This window comes from Symphalangus syndactylus, chromosome 8 (assembly GCF_028878055.3).
Source record: "Symphalangus syndactylus isolate Jambi chromosome 8, NHGRI_mSymSyn1-v2.1_pri, whole genome shotgun sequence".
Lineage (NCBI taxonomy): Eukaryota > Metazoa > Chordata > Mammalia > Primates > Hylobatidae > Symphalangus > Symphalangus syndactylus.
This window is the reverse complement of record NC_072430.2, coordinates 91098286-91112266: the sequence shown is the minus strand read 5'-3', so window position 1 is coordinate 91112266 and position 13981 is coordinate 91098286. Positions and strand designations below refer to the sequence as shown.

General features: G+C 44.6%; 1 long non-coding RNA gene across 1 annotated transcript in view; it reads right to left on the bottom strand.

Moving 5' to 3' along the window:
* LOC134737463 (uncharacterized) overlaps positions 1-11317 on the bottom strand; it is a 232644-nt gene extending 221327 nt beyond the window's left edge. Inside the window, exon 1 of the long non-coding RNA XR_010122388.1 lies at positions 11247-11317. This is a non-coding gene — a long non-coding RNA (uncharacterized lncRNA). The remainder of the gene's footprint in view (positions 1-11246) is intronic.
* Between the last annotated feature and the right edge of the window lie 2664 nt (positions 11318-13981).

The following is a 13981-nucleotide window of genomic DNA, read 5'->3' as shown; positions in this document are numbered from 1 at the left end:
GCCAATATGGTGAAACCCCATCTCTACTAAAAATACAAAAATAAGCCGGGTGTGGTGGCGGGCGCATCTAATCCCAGCTACTGGGGAGGCTGAGGCAGGAGAATCGCTTGAACCAGGGAGGCAGAGGTTGCACTGAGCCAAGATCGCGCCACTGCACTCTAGCCTGGGTGACAGAGTGAGACTCTGTCTCAAATAAAATAAAATAAAATATTCAATAAGCAATGAAAAAATATCCAAGCAGACAGAAAGGAAAACTCATGACCAAAAAGCACAACCGCAGAAACAGATACACAATGATCAGGATAACGAAACCACCAGGAGTAAACCCTAAAAAATCTATCATTAATACGTCCAAGATATTAAAGCTTAAGGTTGAGAATTTCAGCAAATGAACTAAAAGCCATAAAAGACATCAAAAGGAAGTTCCAGAGCAAAAAAGAAATACATTAACTGTACAGTAAATCCTCACTTAATAGAAACTGTGTCTTTAAGCAAATCTACAAATAACAAAAGGAATCTTACCATAGGCTAATTAATATAAACCAGAGTTAAATTCCTCCAGCATATTTCTAGTCACAAAAACATCACCAAACTTCTAAAGAAAGATTAAAAACATTTCTAACATTATACATTAAAATAAATGTGAGCTATATATCCACTGAAGATTAATAAAAAAAGGCAATTACCGAATTTTTGGTGAATGAGTATGTGATGGCGATTGTAGTGGTGGTAGGATAAATCAAGAATAGGCTGGGCATGGTGGCTCATGCCTGTAATCCCAGCACTTTGGGAGGCCAAGGTGGGTGGATCACCAATATGGTGAAATTCTATCTCTACTAAAAATACAAAAATTAGCCAGGCATGGTGGCACGTGCCTGTAGTCCCAGCTACTCATGAGGCTGAGACAGGAGAATTGCTTGAACCCAGGAAGCAGAGGCTGCAGTAAGCCGAGATCATGCCACTGCACTCCAGCCTGGGCTACAAAGCGAGACTCCATCTCAAAAACAATAAAATAAAATAATAAAAATAAAAATAAATGTTTGCAAAGCCACAATTGGAGGGAGCACCTCCTACCACACCATGCAGTCACGATCACAAATATGGTGACTGAATGCTTTCAGACCACATTGTTTATTGTCATGCATTTGTATAATTAATTATCTTATGTTTTAGGAATTTTTATTGGATGATAATTCCAACCTGCTTATTCCACTTCAGGGTCTCGGGTAGCCAGAGCCTATCCCAGCGGCTCATGGCACAAGGCACAAACCGATCCTGGCCAAGACGCCATCCCATAGCAGGGAGCTGTCACATATGCCCACCCTCACCGAGACTGCGACCAGAGACCCACCAATTCACCTTATGGGTACAGCTTAGGATGTGGGAGGAAACCTGAGTACCAGAAGAAAACTTGCAGACAGGAGAAGAACATGCAAACAAAACCCAGAGGGTGGCCGTGGCCCTGGTCAACAGCTGATTTGTTTTCTCATCAGTGTTATAACAAAATGAAGTTGAGGACCTGCTGTACATGAGACAAAGCTAGAGAAAATATCCAGGTTTCAGGAGTTCAAGATTAGCCTAGAGAATGAGATGCAGTCTCTCTAAAAATAATTTTTTAGGCCAGGCGCAGTGGCTCATGCCTGTAATTCCAGCACTTTGGGAGGCTGAGGTGGGCGGATCACCTGAGGTCAGGAGTTCAAGACCAGCCTGGCCAACATGGTGAAACCCCGTCTCTACTAAAAAGTGCTAAAATTAGCCAGGCATGGTGGTGGGCGCCTGTAATCCCAGGTACTCGGGAAGTGAAGCAGGAGAATTGCTTGCACCCGGGAGGCAGAGATTGCAGCGAGCCACAATCATGACGCTGCACTCCAGCCTGGGCGACAGAGCAAGACTCTGTCTCAAAAAAATAAACAAAAACAAAAACAAAAAAACTAAGGCACACAGAATGCTGTAAAAGGCCCTAACAAATGTGTAATTTGAATGGAAGAAGGAAAAAGAGACTAACGCAGAAGCAATATTTCAATAGAAATAGGCAGAACAATCAATCAATAACCTCTTCATCAAAATAAACCCTTAAAAAATTTTTAAAAGCAGTCCAGGCGCGGTGGCTCATGCCTGTAATCCCAGCACTTTGGGAGGCCGAGACAGGTGGATCATGAGGTCAAGAGATCGAGACCATCCTGGCCAACGTGGTGAAACCCTGTCTCTACTAAAAAAAAAAAAAAAAAAAAAAAAAAAAAAAAAAAAAAAATTAGCTGGCGTGGTGGCACGTGCCTGTAGTCCCAGCTACTCGGGAGGCTGGGGCAGGAGAATCGCTTGAACCTGGGAGGTGGAAGTTGCAGTGAGCTGAGATTGTGCCACTCCACTCTAGCACGGCAATAGAGCAAGACTCTGTCTCAAAAAATATTTTATTAAAAGCAAGCCAGAGAGAGGGAGGACATACTTGAAATACATAGACATGACCCAGGATTACGTTGAAAATAGACAAAGAAGCCCTACAAATCACCATACAAAGAAAAATAGCTCCCCGCTTTTTTAAGAGATAGCATCTGTTGCCCAGGCTATGGACAATATGGAGTCTTTGCTGTGTTGCCCAGGCTGGTTGTGAACTCCTGGCCTCAAGCTATCATCCCATCTCAGTTTCCCAAAGTGCTGGGATTACAGGCCTGAGTCACCGTGCCCAGCCAAACAACCCATTCTTTGAAGTGAACAAGAGACTGTGACAGGCATCTGACAATAAAGGTCATTTGAAAGCAAGTAAGCACAAGAAAAAGTGCTCAACATGCTTAATTACCACGAAATGCAAATCGAAACCCCAGTGCTAACCAACGCACACCAAACAAAACAGCTAAAAGCTGTTGTGCAGTGACACCACATGCTGGTAAGCAAGGAGTAGGAAAAGGCTCCCACGTGCTGCATACTCTGAAAAAGTGTTGGGCATGCGAGGGAGACCCCATGGGCTCACCACTTGCCCTACCACCCCGCTGTGCCACCCTGTTTAAATACTAAACAGGAGCACACACAGATGTACACCAAAGCCTGTGGCAAGATGTTCAAAACTAGTTTGTTGTCATTGCCAAAAATGGGATATAATCAAACTCCTTTAACAGCAGAAGAATGGATAAAGGAGGTACATTCAGGGAACAAGGTATTGCTGTTGGAAGCATAGTTGACTTCTCATAGGCTTGACATTGAGCATGAGAAGCGAACCCCCCAAGAGGGAGGGCACTGCCCAGGAGGATCTTGTATGGCTTGTAGCGTCACCTGGGTGGTAGTGACACAAGTGTGCAAGGTTTTTAAAAATCACTCAGCTCTATACTTAATAGCTGTGCATTCTATAGTATGTGATCATTCACATTCAGGTTTTTTCAGTCATAAGAACCCTTGAGGGCAGGGCACAGTGGCTCACGCCTGTAATCCCAGCAATTTGGAAGGCTGAGGTGGGCAGAACACCTGAGGTCAGGAGTTTGAGACCAGCCTGATCAACATGAAGAAAACCCATCTCTAGTAAAAATACAAAATTAACCAGGCATGGTGGCACATGCCGGTAAACCCAGCTACACGGGAGGCTGAGGCAGGAGAACTGCTTGAACCCGGGAGGCGGAGGCTGCAGAGAGCTTAGATCACGCCATTGCACTCCAGCCTGGGCAACAACAGCGAAACTCTGTCTCAAAAAAAAGAAAAAAAGAAAAAAAAAGAATCCTCGAGAAAAATAGACAAATACCCATAAAAGCAATAATAACCAAATGCAAAAATACAATGGGGAAAAACTCACTGATAATAGCACTTAAAAATATATATAATAACCTATAAACTTATATGCAAGGTCAAAATTTACAAAATGTTAAAACTTTCCTGAGTATCATTATTTTTAAAACTAAAAAAAAAACTTTACCCAAATGGATAGTCAGACCATGCTTTGGATAAGAACTGTTAAGTCAATTAAAGCACAAACTCCTCCTGGGAAAATACACGAAAGACGCTAAGCTGTGAAAACATAAGCCACTGCATTCCATCCCATTTATACTGAGACAAATGAAAAGAAAAACCTCCACCGCTAGACTGGCAGAGATGTGAGCAGAGACAAACCTGGCTCTGGTGCTAGGCTGGTGCCCAACCCTCCCGGTTCTTCCTCCATGACCCTGTAACTCCACCTCTGAGAACCTGGCAAGAAGAGCTGTGAGGTCCCCCAGTTCTCCCCCTTTATCTCCTGTCCTGACCAAGAAACACCAGGTGCTTTGACTGCTCTGTGAGCTGGGCAGCTGCATTTCTCTCACAAGGTTGAACCCAAGCTGGGGCCGTGAATATTCCCAGGCACTAACAAAGATGTTTGGATTGTTACCCAAAATGTGGAAAGAAACTGGCACCAGCCCTGAGCCAAATTCCTGAACCTTTCCTATAAACTCCATACTGTGACACCCTTGACAGGGACATACCTAAGCAGAACATCCTTTTCTCTGGGTGTCTATCCGGGCATATGCTACAGCACCCAGTAAGTTCCCCTAATGAACACTTGAACCAATCACCCTGGAGCTTGGTGCTTCCTTCTTCGGAGTCTCAACAAGTCCCATTTCCATAGGGACTGGGGCACTCCCATGTGGGAATTCCTCTGCCAACAATTTTAGGGCAACTCCAGCTGGAGGTTCAGCCTGAGGAAATAAGAGCCAAAACCAATTCTAGTATATTCATCACAGATACGGTTAAATGAAGACAAACCATTGCAAACAACCTAGATGTCTCTTCAGGCTGCTGTACCAAAGCTCCAAAGCCATGGTGCCTTGCAAACAACAGAGTTTTTTCACAGTCCTGGAGGATAGAAGTCAATGATCAGGGCACACTTTCTGGTTGCTGAGGCTGGCTCCTTGCTACATCCTCACAAGGTGGAAAGAGAACAAGCTCATATTGGGGCCTCTGTTAATAGAATTTATCTCATTGTGGCGGCTCCGCTCTCAGGGCCTTATCCATCCCTAATCACCTCCCAAAGGCCCCACCGCGGAGGATAGGGTTTCATCATGTAAATGACATTCAGTTCACAGTCCATCAATAGGATGGATTAAGTGAGGGTACATCCAAATAGCATACCCACACAGCCATTAAAAAATAATCTAGACCCTGATACAAACAAACTTTTCCAACTTTGAGACAGTGGGGGGACTCTGAACACTGCCTATGTGACAATAATAATGAATTATTGTTAACTATTTGGGGTATTTTTTAAAAGTTCTCTTTGAGGCTGGGTGTGGTGGCTCATGCCTGTAATCCCAGCACTTTGGGAGGCCGAGGTGGGTGGGTCACCTGAGGTCAGGAGATCAAGACCAGCCTGACCAACATGGCAAAACCCTGTCTCTACTAAAAATACAAAAAAATAGTTGGGCATGGTGGTGGGTGCCTGTAATCCCAGCTACTTAGGAGGCTGAGGCAGGAGAATTGCTTGAGCTGGGGAGGCAGAGTTTGCAGTAACCTGAGATCTTACCATTGCACTCCAGCCTGGGCGACAGAGCAAGACTCTGTCTCAAAAATAAATAAATAAAGTTCTCTTTGAAAGATACAAACTAGAATATTTAATGACTATTTAGTGAAATGATTACCCTGGCCAGGCACAGATAGCTATCTAAGACAGCAACAGGGATGAAGGGCATTAGCACAGTCTCTCTTCTTTTGTGTTCCTCTGAACTGTACCACAAAAGCTTCTCCACACCCCCACCTCACCTACCCAGACAGAGTCTTGTTCTGTCACCCAGGCTGGAGTACAGTGGTGCCATCTCAGCTCACTGCAACCTCTGCCTCCCGGGTTCAAGTGATTCTCCTGCCTCAGCCTCCCAAGTAGCTGGAATTACAGGCATGTAACACCATGCCCGGCTAATTGTTTGTATTTTTAGTAGAGGCAGGGTTTCACCATTTTGGCCAGGCTGGTCTTGAGCTCCTGACCTCAGATGATCCACCTATCTCGGCCTCCCAAAGTGCTGGAATTTAAGGTGTGAGCCTCCACGCTCAGCCTTTCTGTTGTTGTTGTTTTAAATTAGGGATGGAGTCTCACTCTTTCGCCCAGGCTGAGGTGCAGTGGCACAATTTCAGCTCACTGCAACCTCCGTCTCCTGGGTTCAACTGATTCTCCTGCCTCAGCCTCCCAAGTAGCTGGGATTACAGGCGCCCACCACTGCACCCAGCTAATTTTTGTATTTTTAGTAGAGAAGGGGTTTCACCATGTTAGCCAGGCTGGTCTCAAACTCCTGACACAAAAGCTTTTAAAATTACGTGTTTATATTTACTGATGTAAAAACCCAGGACAAATTGTTGAGTAAAATAGCAGAAAAGATAATTAAGTTATATGTAAAATTGTGTAATCTACGTGAGAATTTCATCACACACCTGGAATGTTATCCTCTCAATCACCAAAATGTTGAGTTGAGTCACCTTGCCTATGATTTCAGACAACCGTTTACTTCTTTTTGACGTCTTTCTGCACTACGTGAATTTTTAAATCACCCCTGTATTTTCACAATTGGATAAAGCAACAAGGTAAATTCATTTTCTGAAACAGGAGACAGAGTCGCAACCATAACAAAATGAGTTGGGAGTCGGGGTAATGGGGAGGGACAGATGAGGGAGAAGCCATGGACCTGAGGGTCACACAGAAAAGCAACCAAGATGGTGGCAACAGTCAGTGCCCCCATTGACACAGTGGGCCGAGATGGAAAGCTCAGAAGGTGGGGAGAAAATGTCCAAATGCAAACAGAATGCTGATCTTCCCCCACAAGAGGAATGACAAAGGAAAGGAACAAGGAGCACCGGCCAGTAACTGAGGGGAAGTTGAAGAGCTGGGAGATACATTTACAAACAATGCAACTTTGTTAGTGGAGAGAACTGAAATTGAAGAAGTGGGAGATATAGTTAAAAAAATGAGACTTTTTGTCTAGAGGGAAATGGGGAGTAACAGGTGTGGAGGATCAGGAAGGTGGGGGGATTACTTTTGAATGGTGCTAGAATGGCCAGGAGGAGACCCAGCCTGGGTTTCTGAAATTCTGGTGAAGTAGAGCAGGGGAGACCCCAGATCAAGGACAGCAGAGTGGGCCCATCGCCAGTATGAAGTGAAAAGTCATGCACATCCCAAATAGTCATGGCTGTTTTCTACTCTCCTCCAAAATAAGCATGATTACGATTCAAACAGCCAGCCTACGCTACCTTCTTCAGCTTGTTTCTCCTTAGATGGATTAGACCCTCTCAGCCTCACCCCTATGGAAGGCTGTGATTCTATGGTTCCTCCTGGTTCCCTCAGCCTTGTAGCACAGCATCAGGAGCCTATCTCTTCCACATACTCAACTCTAGAGTAGCATTTTCATCCAATTCCTCCCACCAAGCTGTGCCTGAATGTCAACCAAATGCTGAATCATTGACACTGATCCGCCACCCTACTCCAGAGGGTCACGCTGCTGGCACCGCCTGCCTCATGTTCAGGTGGCAAGGGGAGGCTGTGGGCCTCTTGTGTAGGATGCAACATCTCTTTCTGCTGGGAGTTCCACTCTACCTGCAGAGTCACTGAGGGAGCCCACAGTCACTGCTCTAACCCATCATCAGATTGATTTTCTCTCAATTGTTTACTTTAACGTCTTCCATCCTGCCAGAAAAACCATGAATGATGCTTTCTTCTACAAAAGGCACAAATGCAAAACTGCCTGGAAAAAAAGACAACATGACATAGTTCTGTTGAAGTCAAATAAAATATAGAGAAAAATCTCTGAGATTAAAATTTTTGTTGTTGTTGTTTCTTTATTTTTTATTTTTGGAATAGGGTCTGGCTCTGTTGCCCAGGCTAGAGTGCAGTGCTGTGATCACACCTCACTGTAGCCTCAAACTCCCGGGCTCAAACAATCCTCCCACCTCAGCCTCCTGAGTAGCTGGGACTACAGCTGTGTGCTATCACATACAATTAATTTTTTAGTTTTTGTAGAGATGAGGTCTCGCTACGTTATCCAGGCTAGTCTGGAACTCCTGATTTCAAGCCATCCTCCCACCTTGGCCTCCCAAAGTGCTGGGATTACAGATATGAGCAACCGCACCTCGAAAAATGTTTTACTTGGGAAGAATTACAATTCAAAGCATATGCACAGACTGGATGGTCTATGTCTGAAGAACAAAGAAAAGGTTAGAGGTTTTATTTTTTTTTAATGTTGGGCCAGGCAACATGGCTCTTGCCTGTAATCCTAGCACTTTGGGAGGCCGAGGTGGAAAGATCCCTTGAGTCAAGCAGTTTGTGACTAGCTTGGTCAACACAGGGAGACTCTGTCTTCACAAAAAAATGAAAAATAAAAATAAAAATAGCCAGGTATGGTGGTGTGCTTGGGAGGCTCAGGCAGGAGGATTGGTTGGGCCTGGAAGGTCGAGACTGCAGTGAGCTGTAACCACGCACTGTACTCCAGCCTGAGTGACAGAGTGAGACCCTGTCTCAAAAAAAAAAAAAAAAAAAAAAAAAAAGTTGTATTGCTCTTTGAAAAAATTCATTGGCACTAGTAAGAATGTGGGGAGCTGGCAGGTTTTGACTGTTCAGTGCCAGCAATGGGTGAAACTATTCTTAGAATCATAGCAGGTTTCGGCAGCCATTAGATAAAACTGGTTTCAGGTGACAGCCCACAGTTTCAGCAGCCAGCCTCACAGAGAATTACATTCTTGGAACAATGTTATGTATCCTAGTGCATTTTACTTTTGGCCTCTCTGTTTTAGTTAGGTAAGACAAGAACAGGCCAATTCATATCTCAATTTTCACAGTTCCAAAATGATTTTAAAATTCTTGCTCATGTCCAACTTCCTGGCGTTTTCAGAGAAGATTTGCTCTGGGTTAGAGCTGTAGGAACATACTGGCTTCTTCCAAGCTGCCAGGCAGTGGAGGGACAGAAAGACGACATAGCAAAGCAGTAACCAGAGGAAACTTGGGGACAGGGAGAAATTCTTTCGCCAGCAAGTCGCTTCCAATAGGACAGGGTTTTGCATTCTTTATGAGAGGCTAACCCAGAATGCAATGGGCTGCACTATAGTTTTTCGCCACTTTTCTTAACCAAAGTAACTGCTGCATTCATCTCCACCTGTTGGCCAACCTTCTAGACATGAAAGCCTCTGAAAAGATTCCTCGCAAAGACCGCATTCAAGCAGGACTGACCAAACCAGGGAGGGGCCTGTCCAGGACAATTCCTGCTGCCCACCATCCACACAATGGTTCTAAGTTGTACTCAGGGCAAGCTGGAGGTGACAGGGATGGACCTGAGATGCAGACTCTTCTGCACAAAGACCAAGCAAAAGTGGGCCACAGGTTATCCCTCCACCCCAGCTGATAGCCTGGGCTGCTTTACTCCTGAGCTCTGAGCCCTCACAACAGGCACCCAATGCCTTGGACCATACTCTTGAATGGAGGTCTCTCCCAGAGTTTTTTGTTTGTTTTTGTTTTGAGACAGTTTCCCTCTTGTTGCCCAGGCTGTAGTGCAATGGCAGGATCTTGGCTCACTGCAGCCTCTGCCTCCCGGGTTCAAGTGATTCTCCTGCCTCAGCCTCCTGAGTAGCTGCGATTATAGGCATGTACCACCATGACTGGCTAATTTTTTGTATTTTTAGTAGAGATGAGGTTTCGCCATATTGTCCTGTCTGGTCTAGAACTCCTGACCTCAGGTGATTCACCTGCCTCAGCCTCCCAAAGTGCTGGCATTACAGGCATGAGCCACTGTGCCTGGCCTCTCCTAGAGTTCTGATCAGCCCTGTTCTGAGCTCCTAATTTCTTCAAAACCTTGTATTTCCCTCTTTTGAATCTGTCCAAGTTCAGCCAGAGACTGCTGCATTTTCTCCTTTACCTCTCACTTCCCTGTAAGAAGGGTATGCCTGGCACTCTTTTATTTTCTTTTTTTTTTTTTTTTTTTTTTTAATTTAAGCCAGGGTCTGGCTCTGTCGCCTAGGCTGGAGTGCAGCAGCATGACCTCAACTCACTACAACCTCCGCCTCCTAGGCTCAAGCGATCCTCCCACCAAGTAACTGGGACTATAGGTATGTGCCACCATGCCTGGTAATTTTGTAATTTTTGTAGAGACAGAGTTTCGCCATGTTCCCCAGGCTGGTCTCAATCTCCTGGGTTCAAGTGATCTGCCCACCTTGGCCTCTCAAAGTGCTGAGATTACAGGAATGAGCCACCACATCCGGCCTGTCACCCTCATTTTACAGAATAAACTGAGGCTCAGGAGAAGTATTTGCCTAGTATCACAGCCTTGACAATTGGCAGAGCTGTGACTTAAACCCAGCCATGTAGATCCACCTGGAATCCCCTGACCAATGCAGTCTCCTGCTCTGCTACAAGCCATGACTGTCCTAAGAGGAAAATCATTCCTCCAGCGCAACAGCAAACAGCCTCCATGGGAGGATGGAGGACCTTAGGCCTGGGGGCCTCAGAGGCAAGTTTTCCACACAGTCCTCTCCTGAGAACACCATCAACACGTCCCCATCAGAGGGAGAGACAGTCTCTGTTTATCTAGTCTATTTATTTCATTAGATAAATTTAATGATAGCAACACACTATAATAACATATCTTCTGTGTAATTTTTTTCCTTTCAGAAAGAACTTAAATTTCCATTTGAACAAAAACTAAGTCACTCAAGGATACGCACTTTGACAGAGTGACCCCCTCATCCTTCCTACACATCTGTCCTCCAGGGGCTTCCTGAAGCCCAGTCTGGAGTCAATGCGAGGCAACAATCCTTCCCAGATGGGTGGTGTCTGACCACGGGTCCGAGGATGGGTAGCCCTGCTACGGTGGGCCATCACCATTTATTCTGCAGTGGGAGCCTATGACAATCTATGAAATGCGCCATGTGGCAAACTTAGGCCCCAATAAAGGAACACACAATCTCCTCACCTTTAGCCTTTCAGACTAAACCCCAAGTTAGCAAAAATAGGGGCCCAAGGTAAGGAGTGCTCAAAAAACATAGACAAAGTAGACTTTCAAGGATCATGGACCACATATGATAAATGTCACTCAAATGATGGCCTATGATTTCTCTGTTATGCTGCACATTGTTTCAAACAAGATGTCTCAATTAACAAAAGACAGATTTTCAAAGAAAGCTCTAAAATGATAATAACATCCAAGAATAAATAACTGGGTTAATAAATATCTCAATCACTTTAAAAGTTACACCAGACTGAAGACAGGTATGATTTTATGACTGATCCCCAAAGTCAGCCATGAAGACAAATTCAGAGATTGAACACTCACCATAAATATCTCCCTCTTCATCCTTCTTCCCTACAAATATGATTTAGGTTCCAGCAACACAGATGGCATAAAATATTTTAATTCAAACCCTTATATTTCTGAAAGGCAAAGAAACACCTGTCCAAAAAAAGAGAGCCATATAAAACACTCCAAGTCATTATTACTTTTAATCAGAGGACATAACCTATTATGCAATAGCTGCAAAGATCTGATGTGCTACAACTTATGCTATGCTATAATCCTTTACCTGAGAAGTTCCAAAAATATACAAATTACTGTTTTAAACGAGGGCCTCAAAGAATCTTCATGATCACATTTAATAAACATGAACAAATATGTACAAATTAACCAAATAAAGAAACATTTGAACTACCCCAAAATTATCTGTATTAAATGTTAAAATCCAAGCTGTTTCCTCTTTACGCTTATATTAAAATGAATGACAGTTCCAATGTTGCTCAATGAAAAAAAGCAAACATAATGTGAACATTTTGCTGTCAGTGATGGACTAAGGTTTATTATCCATAATTAATAAAGAGTGGGACCAGGCGCTGTGGCTCACGCTCTAATCCTAACACTTTGGAAGGCCAAGGCGGGTGGATTACCTGACGTCAGGAGTTTCAGACCAGCATGGCCAACATGGTGAAACCCTGTCTCTACTGAAAATACAAAAATTAGCCAAGTGTTGAGGCACACACCTGTAATTCCAGCAACTTGGGAGGCTGAGGCAGGAGAATCACTTGCACCCGGGAGACAGAGGTTGCAGTGAGCCAAGACTGCACCACTGCACCCCAGCCTGGGCAATAGAGACCCTATAAAAAATAAATAAATAAAAATAAATAAATGAGCGAATGCAAACCAACAGGAAACAGGTAAACACCTGAAATGAAAAGTGAACACAGGTTATGTTCATCAGATCACAAAGAAGGAAAATGTTTCAAAAGAAAAATATGCATTTGTATATCAAAAATACAAACTAATGATGCAATTTAAAATTTCACCTATCAAACTGAGCACGTTTTGTAGATTTATTGTCACAAAATTATTTGTTTTTTATTTAAAAAAATTTTTTTAGACAAGGTCTTGCTCTGTCACCTAGGGTGTAATACAGTGGTGTGGTCATGGCTCACTGCAGCTTCAAACTCCTGAGGTAAAGCAATCCTCTCACCTCAGCCTCCAGAGTAGCTGGGACTACATACAGGTGTGTGCCAGAATGCCTAATATATTTTTTTCAATTTTTGCAGAGATGTGGGTCTCCCTATGCTGCCCAGCTAGCTTCAAACTCCTGGCCTCAGGCGATCCTCCTGCCTCAGCCTCCCAAACTGCAGGGATTATAGACGTGAACCACCACATTTAACCTGTCACCTTTTTCAATTTTGAAAAGAGAACATGAAAATGGGCACTGTCCTACAATCTGATGAAATCTGGCACACACTTTTTAGTTATCTGGCAGTTTGTCTCAAAGACAAAGTACATGTGGGGGCATGTACATCTATGTACATACATAGCACAATTACACCTCCAGAAATTCATCCTAAGGATCGTGATAGTGCACATTTGAGAAGACTGAACTGGAAACCACTGGAATGTCCAGCCACACGGGAGTGGACAACGAATTCAACTTCCACACAGTGGACAGGGCAGACACTCTCCTAACTCCACTACCTAAGTGGCCAAATTAACGTTCTCCACTCTCCTATAAAACACCAGTGGCTGACAGGAATCTTGGATAATCTGTATATCTGTGTTCTGAAAAATTCAACAGCATGCTGCCTAAGACTCAGCCACGTTCATTCTAAACACCCATTTATGCCAGTTGTATTTGTCATTAAAAGCCTGGAGGCTGGGCACAGTGGCTCACCTCTAATCCCAGCACATTGGGAGGCCAAGGTGGGTGGATTATTACCTAAGGCCAGGAGTTTCAGGCCAGCCTGGCCAACATGGTGAAACTCCGTCTCTACTAAAAATAAAAAAATTATCCAGGCTTGGTGGTACACGCCGGTACTCCCAGCACTTTGGGAGGCGAGGCAGGCAGATCACTAGGGTCAAGAGATAGGGACCATCCTGGCCAACATGGTGAAACCCCATCTCTACTAAAAAAACAAAAATTGGCCGGGTATAGCGGCTCATACCTGTAATCCCAGCAGTAAGGGAGGCCAAGACGGGCGGATCATGAGGTCAGGAGATCAAGACCATCCTGGCTAACACGGTGAAACCCCATCTCTACTAAAACTGTGTCCAAAATTGGTGGATTCTTGGTCTCACTGACTTCAAGAACGAAGCTGCGGACCCTCGTGATAAGTGTTACAGTTCTTAAAGATGGTGTGTCCGGAGTTTGTTCCTTCTGATGTTCGGATGTGTTCGGAGTTTCTTCCTTCTGGTGGGGTTCGTGGTCTCGCTGGCTTCAGGAGTGAAGCTGCACGCCTTCGCGGCGTTACAGCTCTTAAGGCAGCACGTCTGGAGTTGTTATTTCCTCCTGTCCGGAGTTGTTCATTCTTCCTGGTGGGTTCATGGTCTCGCTGGCCTCAGGAGTCAAGCTGCAGACCTTTGTGGTGAGTGTTACAGCTCACAAAGGCAGTGTGAACCCAAAGAGTGGGACTCAAAGCAGCAAGACATATTGCAAAGAGGGAAAGAACAAACACACCACAGCGTAGAAGGGGATCCCAGCAGGTTGCGGCTGCTGGCTCAGGCAGCCTGCTTTTATTCCCTTATCTGGCCCCACCCACATCCTGCTG